General features: G+C 37.2%; 1 long non-coding RNA gene across 1 annotated transcript in view; it reads right to left on the bottom strand.

Moving 5' to 3' along the window:
* The window catches only part of LOC149220529 (uncharacterized), a 150,529-nt gene that overhangs the window by 56,100 nt on the left and 80,533 nt on the right, over positions 1 to 13,896 (bottom strand). The gene's annotated exons all lie outside the window — the stretch shown is intronic.

The following is a 13,896-nucleotide window of genomic DNA, read 5'->3' as shown; positions in this document are numbered from 1 at the left end:
TCTGTTCATAATGTCATGTTTTTTTAATTTTATAGTTGAAAAAATTTCAATCTCTTTTGTATCTAGCATGTTATGGTTGAAAACATGTTGAATTTATACTTAGGAAAGAAAAATGATATTCTACCAAAACAATAATGTGTTTTTTCCTCATAAAAAACTTTGTTTGGCACATAAAAATTTGGTTTTACTAGCATTTTTTAAAATTTTTGAAAATTGACCCTAAAAAAAAAATCATCGTTCCAGTATACACACTTTTCGTTTTTGGAACTGTTTTTGATGTTTGTTCAAGGTTTTTTGGCCAGAGTTCCTGTTTTGAGTTTATAGTTCTTGTTTCAAAGTTTACATTGTTATATGTATATGATATTTTGATGGTAGAGAATAATGATAGCTACATTGCATCCATAAAGAAGGAATTGAGGAAAGGTTTTGAAATCACTGACTCAGCCTATGTTAACTATTATCTTGGTATTGAAGTAACTCAACATCTGAAGTCTATATTCATTTCTCAAAAGAAGGACACTAGAGATCTATTGAACAGGTTTGGCATGGCTAAGTGCAATCCTCTAACTACTCCAATGGAACAAAACTTAAATCTCACATTCATTGAAGGAAAATAATTCGAGGATGCAAAAAAGTATAGACAACTTGTAGGAAATCTCAACTACTTGACTACTACCAGACCATACATTTCATTTGTTGTTGGAATCCTCTCTAGGTTTATGTGAAATCCTTGTGAGGGACATTGGTTTGCTGCAAAAAGAGTTCTAAAGTACTTGAAGGGAACCCAAGATTTTGGACTCAAGTATACAAAGGTGGGTGACTTCAGCTTGATTGGATACTTTGATTCAGACATCGATGGAGACAAAGAAATTAGGGTATCTAATTCAATTTATGCTATGAGTCTTGGATCAAGAGATGTCTCCTAGAGATCACACAAAGAATCAGTTCCAGCAGAGGCAGAATATGTGGCATTAGCTGAGGAAACAAAAGAAATTGTGTGTCTTGGAAAAATTCTAGAATATTTGCAAGTAAAACAAGTACATTCAACCCCACTCATGATTGAAAACACCTTGAAAATAAAGTTGGCCAAGAACCCAAAGTTCCATGATCGAATGAAGCACATCAATACAAAATACCATCTAATTCGATATCATGTTGAGGCCAAGACAATCCATCTATGCCATTGTTCCACTAATGAGCAAATTCTAGACATCTTCACCAAAGCACTTGGAAGAGAAAACCTTGAGAGATTCATAATGATGCTTGGAATCACCAACATCCCTTCAGATTAAGGGGGGGAATGTTGATACCTAATCATTGAGATTGGGTGAACACTTGTAAATAATCTAAATAGTGAATAATGGAAAATAAAGAGTCATCGAGAGGTGAAGCCCAATAGTTTCTCCCTCATGTATATAACCATGAGAAATCTTAATGAATAAACACAATTCATTTGAGGAGTTACCTCTTGGCCTAACATAATCACTTCAAACTGATTTTTCAAATAAAATCTATGCAATTTTTTAAAAAAAATACTCACATTTTTCTTGCTTTTTAGGAGCTCAATATTGAAACTACTGTATCTCTATAATTCCAGCTCTCCAAGGTTTGAAATATTTTCTTATGGTAACCACTTGATTTTTCTTTCCAACACCACAAGTCATATTGATATTGGATTCTTCAAGGTAAAGTTATACACAATCTCCCACAATGACCTGATTATGGAATGATTTAGTAGAGAGAACTTGTATGGAATTCCATGTGTGACTGTTTCAACCTTCAGCCATGAAAATGATATAAGAAAAGCTAAAGTATTTTCAATTTCAGTCACTTTTGACAAAATTCAAATTTGATGCATGTAGGGAAAGTTATGACAATTTTCCCTTGGTCACATGTTTGAGACTAAATTCTGGAGCCTGTAAAAAACCTAACTTATTCAGACCATATCTCATAAAATATAGTGACCCGAGGACTGAATTTTTTACAAGAAGTTCACCAAGATTTGGGCTCCATGTGGTCAAAATTCAACTTCTAAAGCCACATATAAAAAAAAATAGAGTGAAAATTCCATGATTACATGTTTGAAGCATTGAAACCCTTGAATCGAAAGCTCTGATACCAAATTTTATGCAACTAGATCACAAAACAGAAGAAAAGATATATCAACAACTTGAAAAGTAGCCTATTCTAGGCAAAAACAACTTTACATTACATAAATGAACAATTCTTGGATGCTACAAATGACAAGACCTCCTTGGTATATATAGGAGTCTAAAGGCTCACAATATAATTAGAGTCTACATAACAATAATGTAAGGGCACAACAATAAAAATAGTGGGATTCTATGGGGCACAACAATAACAATATGGGGGCTACATGGGCACAATAATAACAATAAGGGGGCTACACTAATAATAAAAATAATGGGGATGCACTAGTATTATAGGGACCTAACACAGTTAGAGTGAGACCTTACGAAGCCAATGCGAGTCAGAATGAGACCATTATAGTGATTTGAAGACACTATCATTACAAAGATCTGGAATCAATTCCATTATAGATATCCTATAGCATAAGTCATTTGAGAGAGAGAAAATGAAATATAGATGTGGTATTCTTGTAGCCTTATACATGCAATAGAGAGAAAATATCATCATAGTAATGCAACACACTAAAGTAGTCATGTAACATAAGTCCTGAACTAATGTGAGAGATAGAGAGAGACAAAAACCTCAAACCAATATGTCCATCTAAATTTTCTTTTGTGATGAAGCTGATGGTGTTTATATAGGTCTTGATCTTTGACGAAGTGTCACAACCCTTGGAGGAAGCTGACATGACCTATTAGAAGCCGACCTTAAACTTAGGTGGGAAATATAATAATTCAAATCATCATTTATTTTCAAAATTAATATTTCTTCCCTCCAATCAATTGTAGCCAACATAATGATGTTATTCTATATTTGATCCAATGGATTAGGGAATTTCTCCCTGGATTCCGAATTTAACACTCCCTCTGAGCCACAGAGAAATATACATCTGCATCATAAGCCTCATCTTGTATCATGGTGTATCTCCAGTGAACATATCTCAATAATCAAGAAGGAAGACAATTGTATCACTTCTAATACCCATCTCATACTGTCTCATAAAGGAAGTAGAATCCATAACCAATAGTAGAGGAGATCAATCCTCCAAACCCTACTAATTTCCAGGTCAAATCGCATGACCTCCATCTTAGTTATATCAACTAAATATCATATCTCACCACATCTCATCATTTTATCATCAGTTGAACAATATCGATCTAAAGAAGAAGAAGAATCATCATAAGGGAGTCCATATCAACACACATCATAGTTAGGGAACCCAACTCAACCCACATCATATTCGGGGAGCCCAACTCAACCTTCTATCCAATAATCAGTACAAGTCATTTCTCATCTTGACTCATCTTTTCTCATCTCCAACCATTGAAAAATCTTGAATCTCAAGAAGAATGTGACATCATAGGGGAGCTAAAGCTACGGCCCTATATCCAAGGACAATAGGCAGGACACAACTTACCATGGAAGGCATGGATAACAATTATCTTATCAACGGGACAATAGGTAGGGTACTACCCACTGTGAGGTGAGGGTCACAACTATCCTATTATCTGTTGATCTTCCCATTTTAACCCTCAAGAGTCAGTGGTAGAACACCTGCATCCACTACCTTGGGATGAGATACACGCTTACCCTACAAGGTGATGATCGCACATGCCTAAGTCATCTTCTCAATCCATTGACCAATTGGGGAGGAACAATCCCAATAAGCCCTGCTTGTGGGTAGGATTCATACAAGGGTATACGTAGTAGGGGGGGAAACACACTTACCATGAGTTAAGAATCAAACATGCCCTGAGATGAAGATAGGGGAGATACACACTTATGGTGAGGTCAGCATAAAACATGCCTATTTTCCACGAGTTCCCTCAACCCTAAGAGCTCTTTGGATCAATTCCTCACCGTGGGAGATCAGTCGGGGGGAAGAACACTACTCAATTTCCTCAATCAACCCAGACCCTTACTAAGGAGGATCACATCCATGAAACCAATATTTTCTTGAGGATCATAAACATATCAAAGTGTTCATATCAGGTACTGGCTCAAACAACTCTCTGAAGAGGACCAACAACAATAATTCTCTATTTTTCCTATTCATATAGGACATCAAATGTTAGAGAAAATATATGACATAAAGAAAAGAATACCTTGTTCATCCTTTCTCCCTTTTATGCAGGGAGATAGTAACGACATGCCTAAGCTTGTCTCATACAATAACATTATCTAAATTCATGAAGATGTCTTTGTCCCAACTATGACCATATTCTGTTTAACTCAGATTTCATACAATTATCCATCTGGATGATATGGGATAAATATAGTAACGATAATCCATCAATGCAATTCATTCATGCCATAAAAACACTCCTGCATGAGAGGCAAATCCTAATACTACATGGGGTAAACTAGTCTTGTCAGTAAAGAACTGTTAGCTTGTAAAATCAAGTAGCAAAGTCATATCTTTAACAAGATCAACTATTCATTAATTAATGTCCAAAAGACTTGTTTCATTATGCAATTACGAGACTTATAATCATCCACTGTAAATAATTATAAGTGATAGGATATAATCAAGGGTCTCTCCCTCTGAATGGGAATCCTATTCAATCATGATCAATCAAGACATCAACTTGTCTACCATATTACTATCATGTATCAACAAAATTGTTACATCACGTAATCAAACTATATTAGGTTCTCATATGTATCATAGTCATGACAAGTCACCATTAGTTTCTTCAATGTCACATATGAACACGTCATCAAATATTCATCAAAGGTTAATGGTTACAACATCACTTATTAATCACATTATACAAACATTTTCCATCGGAGACCTAACATTGTCAAGTCAGGTCATCCATTTTTGTCACATTTTCAAATTTACTATGTTGTTAAGTCATCATAACAGTTACAACTTATCAAAACCTTATCAATAAGAAGATAGTGAGAAGATCCTAAGTATCAATCTTACTACCATCAGGGTTACCATGATTATCACTAGCACTGACAATAGTATCAAGTTACCATATATCAAAATAAATTCCCCTGGCCTTGCTTTATCTTTAGACATGTACCAGGAGTCAAACTTACTTACATATTTATGTGCATGTCATACTCAATAGTACTGTATGGATCAATATGTTAGGTCTTCACTTGTTATCAAAACATTGTAACAATATACTATACATACCTTGTAATATGCATATACCTTTAACAATTTGTAGCACTTGCATACTGTAGCTACTTTGAAAACTAGTGTATTTGCTCTAGCTTCCTTTTTCTTGCACCAACTTTCTCTTCCTACACTATCGTTTCTCTTCCTGCACCATTTAGCATCTAGATGATCCTTAAGAAGGATATTCCTATCATATCTTCATCAAGGAGTTAGAAGTACTCAAATATTTATGCGGGAAGGATAAGTAACAATCAAAACAATAAATCTAAATAAGATTAGTGTCATAAAGAAATAACATAAACCTAGAAGGAACTTATCTTTAATGAGAGGCAATCATATCTTTCTTGAACCAACCTTCAAGTGTCATTACTATCTGCCATCTATATATCAATGTTGACTTCAATATTTTCAATCGTCTTCATTACCATCCAAGCCCAACTTAGACTAGCCTATATATGGTCACACTAAATCTTTGAGATACTCAAAACCAACCAAACAATATCCAAGGGATGATCCCAATCGATGAATTTGATCCAGTTCTGAGTTTCCAAGCCTGAGATCAATGGTCGAAGTCTACAGTCAACTATAAAACATATCTTAGATCATAGTTGCATGGAGCTAGTAACCATTAGTGTGGTTGTATCTCTCCAGCTGCAGGATAAACCTATCACGCGAGTGGTTGTAGCCAAGATTTTCATGTTCCAACCCTATGACCATAGACACAATTCTTCTCTTCACATGTGCGAGCTTGGACCCTAAAATTTCATACTTCCACGGACCAATTTGTGAACCAACTTTAGATTTGTGTGAGCTAATCATATCCAAGCCCTTCATCCAAGAATAATTCAGGGGTTTCTTCCAAACCCTAACCTCATGATATTTACCAAACCCTAGCTCAACTTACTAGAAAAATGTTGCATAGGGTTTGGTTCAAACCCTAGAGTGGGCCTAATGGTTAAGAGCATGTGTTTCCTCCTAAGAGGTCACATGTTCAAAACCAGAGTGGGGTAGAGTATGTATGCCTTCATAGACTTAATAGTCAAATCATTACATGGAGGTGGGTTCCTTGTCCCGCAAACAAGGGCGTCTCATACACCAATTTGGTGTCTGGCTTGGTTGTGACCTTAAAATTGGATAATAATAATAATAATTATTATTATTATTTTAGGTCTCCAATATCTTCACCTCTTTCATCATGGTGTCTTCAAGTGGGTTATCTAAATAACTTTTCTTCTAACCTAGATTTGGTACGATGTTAATTTTCATAGGGCTATATTGTTCTTTTCTTTTAATAATTGCATTTATATATTTTTCATTATTTACATATGCATTCACCCCATAACATCATCACATCATTAGAAATTATGTAGAAATAACAACATCAACAATGAAATAGAATAATAAAAGAAACATCAGAAGAAAAGCACACATAAAAGGGGACACTAGAATTTGGTCAGAGACAAGGACAAAAACCCAACAGGGGGAAAACCCATAATCAATTCTTCTTCTTCTATTAGATTTCATCAATTGTTCAACTGAGAGGTATAAGATACAAATATCATCAGGTTTCTAAGAGCCTATACATAGCTTGTTCACAACTTTTTTGTGAACAAGTTTCATCACCAATACTGTCATACAATACTATACGTCAATAACTTTCCATTAGGGTTGCAACATACAAATACCATCACTGCTTCTGGAATGTAATGATGCCATACATATATCCAACCATACTACCATAGTGCCAAGGCCAACCATACTATTGGGTTGCATAAGTACATGATGTCAAATCAATACAGTAATTTATACCAACATTGTCTCATCTCTACATATTTAGAGATTAGGGTTTCCCTTGGAGATTTTTTTAATGCTCAAAACATATATATTGTATTGTTCTAGATTATACCACTGTGCAAAGACTACATTTACCATATTGTGGTGTCGAGACCATACAAATTAATGAGGCAAGTCAACTATGTCGAGAACCCACATAAATATGTATGCCAAGACTATATATAACGTGAAAAGATCAATCATACATAGTTCCAAGACTATATATAAAGTGAAGAGATCAACCATACATTGTTCCAAGACCATTGTACATATAAATTTCTAAGGCAATCCATACATTATGTTGAGACCATAGTACATCTAAAGGTTGAGACCAATCAATTTCCATACACGATTGAGTCATATAATATAATGCAAAGGATGTTGTAATGCATAGGAACCATTCCATATACATAACATGAAGAGGGGTTCCATACAAAACACAGAGATATGATATCATATGTATTATATATGTGAGTTGAAACCATACACCCATGTGAAAACATATTGCAATCACAAGTGACCATACCGAGAGAAATCATGAGCCATTACAGTGAAAACGAGATCAAAAGTGAGACCTTATGAAGCCAAAGTGAGTCAGAATGAGACCATTACAATGATATGAAGTCACTATCATTAAAAATATTTTGAAGTTAATTCCATTACAGAGATCTTATGGCATAGGTCCTTCGAGAGAGAGTAGAAGAACTATAGATGTGCTAGTCTTGTAGCCTTAGACATTCGAGAGAGAGAAGAGACCATCATAATAATGCAACATACTAAAGTATTCATGTAACATAAGTCCTAAGCCAATGCGAGAGAGAGAGCAAGAGAGAGACAAAAACCTCATACCAATTTGTCCATCTGAATTTCCTTTTGTGGTCAAACTTATGGGGTTTATATAGGCCTTGATCTTTGACGAAGGTCACAACACTTGGAGGAAGCTAACATGACCTATTAGAGGTTGACCTTAAACTTAGACAAGAAGTATAATAATTAAAATAAGCATTTATTTTCAAAATTAATATTTCTTCCCTCCAATTAATTATAGCCGACATAATGACGCTCTTCGATATTTGATCTAATGGATTAGGTAATTTCTCCCTGGTTTCCAAAGTTAACATATATTAACCTTTTCCCTTTTTCCTTTCATTAGATATATATATGTAAAACTATCATCCTTTTGACATATAAACATATTATGAAATCCAAAAGAGGATTCTATAGAAAAACACAATATCTAAATCATCATGCTTCAAAAATAATGAGGAGCGAAGCTATGCCATGCCATAATATGCTAGAGATACCAAAATATAACATGTGTATACTCACATTAACCTTAAAGCCAATAATGAAATGAAAATATCATATTTGAGCCTTTCCTTTACCATATTTTGTCATCAAAATATTAAAATAATAAAATTCCACAAGCCATAATAATCACAGAGCCATTAAACATGAAATAAAATTTGAGATCCATTCATATTCTTATTGCTCCTAGGGACCCCACCTTCTCAATATTTTTTGTTTTTTTATATTAAATTTCTAAGAAGAGATAAGGGTTGCAATGGTTTTCAAAAATCTTGTAAGGTGAGTGATTCATGAATCAACATTATAACTAGGCCACTAGGAAGAAAAAGAGTTCCATTATATTCAATTGTTTATTGTTCCATAGTAGATCATAACAACTAGGAATGGGAAAGAGAAATCATAATAGATGGGTTTAGTGTTTTGCATTAGACTATTAAGCCAAATGTCTCAAGTAACTCATCTAAGAGTACCTTTTCCTTTGAACTTGCATTATTTCAATTCCGCATAAAAGATAGTGCGCTAGCCTCACATTCTAGTAGGTTTTTCTACCATAAGGGTTTCCTAGACAATATCTTTTGTTCATTGTGGTTGGTCTCTGATTGTATTTTATTTTTCTATACCTTATGCATTTTATCTACTACAACCATACAAATAAAATATTAATTAATGAATCTAGAATGTAAAGAAATTAATCATGATACTATAGATTCATACTATTTTTATCAAATATATTATGACAAACTTTCTAGTGGAATATCCATGGAATTTTATGGGTAATGAAATCGTACTATCGATAACCCTATTCCTGGAATCATTCATCATCAAGGAAATCCACAAAAATCAAATATTTATTGGGAATAAAACTATGTAGCTTCATAATAAAAGAAGAATAATTATCATTAGGATAATAATAATGTTGTTTCTATAATATGACCAATGTAATCATTTCAAGTTGATATATTCAGGCCTTATTAATTGATATTAGAAAAGCGTTTATGAAGCATTGTGGAAAGTATGAAGAAAATGTATTTTCTTTTAAGGAAGTTATATAAAGATCAAAATTTTATGAAGCACACATCTTAGAAACTAAAAGTATTACCTTCGGAAAGCATAGATATCATTACATTACTTTCATCAATCATGGAAGATCAAAATAAAAAGATCTTCATTTGAATTAATAAGCAAATGAATGGTCTCTCAAAGGAACAATATCATTGGAGGTATACCCTTTTATTTCCTTAATGTGAAATAAGTACATATCATCATCTTAGTGTGATTGTCACATGATGTGTATCCACCTAAAATTGAAATGCTAAAATAACTTGAATTTTTTAGTAACCATGGATTGTGATATTAAAAAAAAGAAGGATTTATCAATCATGTTAAAGAATTTGATCTAAATTAAGAGTGAAAAGAAATATTAATGAGGAACTCATTATTTTCACTAATATTCTAAAAAAAAAGTGATATTTATCCCATTGTCAAATTACTTAATAAATTATAAATGTCAAACCCAAATATAATTGAAAATTTAATTTAATAAACAAATAAATAAGGTTTATAAAAATATACAAGTGGCAATTGGTGAATATATGTTCAAAGTATAATTTGAGGTATATTTTTATGTATACATCATCATCATCATCATCATCATCTCTCTCTCTCTCTCATCCCCCTCCCTCTCTCTCTTCCTCTCTCACCCTACCCCCTCCCCTCTCTCTCTTTTGTTACCTCTTACTACCTCTCTCTCACTCTCTTGCACTACCTTTACCCCCCTCTCTTTCTCTCTCCCCCTCTCTCCCCCCATCTCTCTCTCTCTCTCTCTCTCTCTCTCTCTCTCTCTCTCTCCTTCTCCCTCTGAATGTTCCTCTCCTCTCTCTACCTCTCACCTACTCTCCCTCTCTCCCCCCCCCCCCCTCTCTCCCCCCCTCTCTCTTTTTCTCTATCTCTTTCACTTACTCCGTCTATCTTATGCCTCCTCTCTCTCTCTCTCTCTCTCTGCCCCCCTCTTTCTGTCACTCTTATTACCTCTCCCTCACTATCTATCTCATAACCTCTCACATAGTCTCTATCTCATTCTCTCTCTCTCACTCTCTCTCTCTCTCGATCCCTCTCTCTCATGATCCTTCTCCCTCTCTTAGTTTCTCTTTCTCCATCTCTCCCTTAATGTCACTCTTTCTCTCTCTTTATCTCTCTCTCTCTCTTTATCTATCTCATGTCTCTCTCTTTTTCACACACACACCCTCTCTCTCTCGCTCCATCCCATTCACTCTCGCCCTCTCCCTATCCCTCTTTCTTGCTAACTCTCTCTCTCTCTCCCCCTATCCGCCCCCCTCTCGGTCTCTCTCTCACTCTTACTCCCCCTCCCTCTCTTTCTCTCCCTCTCCTTGATGCTCCATTTCTCATTTCCTCTCCCTCTCACACTCTCTTGCACTACCTTCACCCCCCTCTCTTTCTCTCTCCCCCTTTCTCCTCCACCTCTCTCTCTCTCTCTCTCTCTCTCAATTTTCCTCTCCTCTCTCTACCTTTGCCCTACTCTCCCTCTCTCCCCCCACTCTCTCTCTCTCTCTCTCTCTTCCCCCCTCTCTTTTTCTCTATCTCTTTCACTTACTCCCTCTGTCTTATTCCTCTCTCTCTCTCTCTCTCTCTTTGCTCCCATCTTTCTCTCATTCTTATTACCTCTCCCTCACTATCTCACTCATAACCTCTCACTTAGTCTCTATCTCATTCTCTCACTCTCTCTCTCTCTCTCTCTCTCTCTCTCTCTCATGATCCCTCTCCCTCTCTTAGTTTCTCTTTCTCCATCTCTCCCTTAATCTCTCTCTTTCTCTCTCTTTCTCTCTTTCTCTCTCTCTCTCTCTCTCTCTCTCTCTCTCTCTATCTCATGTTTTTCTCTTTTTCACACACACACACCCTCTCTCTCTCTCCCCCTCTCTACCTCTACCCTACTCTCCCTCTCTCCCCCCACTCTCTTTCTCTCTCCCCCCTCTCTCTTTTACTCTATCTCTTTCACTTACTCCGTCTATCTTATGCCTCCTCTCTCTCTCTCGACCCCCCTCTTTCTCTCACTCTTATTACCTTTCCCTCACCATCTCTCTCATAACCTCTCACTTAGTCTCTATCTCATTCTCTCTCTCTCACTCTCTCTCACTCTCTCTCTCTCTCTCTCTCTCTCTCGATACCTCTCTCTCATGATCCCTCTCCTTCTCTTAGTTTCTCTTTCTCCATCTCTCCCTTAATCTCAGTATTTCTCTCTCTTTATCTCTTTCTCTCTCTCTATCTATCTCATGTCTCTCTCTTTTTCACACACACACCCTCTCTGTCTCTCTCTCTCATGCTCCCTCTCTCACTCCCTCTCCCTCACTCTCATGCTCCCTCTCCCTTCCCCTATCCCTCTGTCCCCTCCCTCTTCTCTCTCTCTCTCTCCACCTCCCCCTCCTCTCTGTCTCTCCCTCTCTCTCCCCCATTCTTTCTCCACCTTGTCCCCCCCCCTCTCTCTCTTTCTCTCTCTCTCTCGATCCCTCTCTCTCATGATCCCTCTCCCTCTCTTAGTTTCTCTTTCTCCATCTCTCCCTTAATCTCAGTCTTTCTCTCTCTTTATCTCTCTCTCTCTATCTATCTCATGTCTCTCTCTTTTTCACACACACACCCTCTCTCTCTCTCATGCTCCCTCTCTCACTCCCTCTCCCTCACTCTCATGCTCCCTCTCCCTTCCCCTGTCTCTCTGTCCCCTCCCTCTTCTCTCTCTCTCTCCACCTCCCCTCCTCTCTCTCTCTCCCTCTCTCTCTCCCCCCTTTTCTCTCCACTTGGTCCCCCCCCCTCTCTCCCTCTCCCTTTCCCCCTCTACCTCTCCCTCCTCCCTCCCTCTCTCACTCACTCTCCCTCTCCCTTCCCCTCTTTCTCCTCCCTCTCTCTCTCATGCTCCCTCTTCTCGCTCCCCCCTCCTCTCTCTTTCTCCCACCTCTCCCTCTCCCTCTCCCCCCTCTATTCCCCCTCTTACTCTCTCATGCTCCATCCCTCTCTCCCTCTTGCTTTGCTTCTCTCTCTCCATGTTGTCCCCACCTCTCCCTCTCCCTCTACCCCCTCCCCTCCCCTCTTACTCTCCCAATCGCCCCCTCTCCCTTCCTCCCCCTACTTCTCTCTCTCCCCTTCTCTCTCACTAAATCCCTCCCTCTCCCACTCTCCCTCTCCTTCTCTTTCCCCCTTCTCCATCCTCCCCCCTCCCTCTCTCTCTGTCCCTCTCCCTCTACCTCTCTCTCTCCACCCTTTCCCAACTTCTCCCTCTGCCTCTACCCCCTCCACCCCCCTCTTACTCTCCTAGTCATAGCCTATAACTCCTCTCCCTTTCCTTCTCTCTTTCTCCCCCTCTCTCTCACTATCTCACTCGTTGTCCCACTCTCCCTTCCCCGCACTTTCTCTCCCTCTCCCTCTCTCTCTCTCATCTTCCTCTCCCTTTCCTTCTCCCTCTCTCTCTCCCCATCACCCTCCCTCTTACTCTACCCTCCTCCCTCTCTCTCTCTCCGTCCCTCCCCTTCTCCCTATACCTCCCTCTTGTCCCTCCCTCTATACCCAACTCTCTCTCCCCCCCTTTTCTCTCCCTCTCTCCCCCCTTCCTCTTCCTCTCTCCCGCCCTCTTGCACTCCTACTCTCTCTCTCCCTTTCTCTCCCCATGCCCTTTCTCTCCCTCTCCATCCCTCCCCCTCTACCTCTCTCTTTTCCCTCCTCTACCTTTCTCTTTCTCCCTATTCTCTACCCCTTTTCTCTCTTCCCTCTCTCTCTACCTTCCTCCCTTTTTCTCTTATCTCTCTAACCCAATCCTTCCCTTTCTGTTGTACTTTAAATGCTCAAATATGCAAGCATACACTCATATACACATATATGTTCAATTAATACAAAAAACAATAACAAATAAATAAATCTCGATTTGTGTGTGTCATACTTAATAAATATCCAAATTTCCTTAACTAAAAGCATATTCAAATAGATACAAAAATGTATGTAAATATACATTGAAATATACTTAAATACATACAACATAAAAATATTTCTAAATATTTCTAAATACACTTAAACATATACCATACTTAAATAAAAGTAAACCTAATATATATATATCAAATATATTTCAATATAATTAAATGCATATTAAAAAATTACATTTAAATTCACTAGAATATATTCAAAACTCATACTGATACAAATACTCAACTAAGAACGTAAATGCACCAAATATAATTCGGAAATTACACTGCTATAATTACGATGCCTAATACGATTTAGAGCTAGTAACACTTACATCTTAGTATTTTTAATTTTCTTTAATTAGTGTTGCCACTTATATGACATATGAGGTGGGAGGTGATTGTTTGCGTGCAAACTGCAACAAGTCAAACTAAATAACGAGTAGTAAAAATATCAAATTCTAATTTTGGATGAGAAAATAAATACCTTTATATTAAAAAAGTCCA

The sequence above is a fragment of the Pinus tabuliformis genome, chromosome Q (genome assembly GCF_031772625.1).
Source record: "Pinus tabuliformis cultivar Carrire ecotype Pingquan chromosome Q, CPIR1, whole genome shotgun sequence".
In the NCBI taxonomy this organism is placed as follows: Eukaryota; Viridiplantae; Streptophyta; class Pinopsida; order Pinales; family Pinaceae; genus Pinus; species Pinus tabuliformis.
Note: the sequence above shows the minus strand (reverse complement) of the source record. Positions and strands in the feature narration are given on the sequence as shown.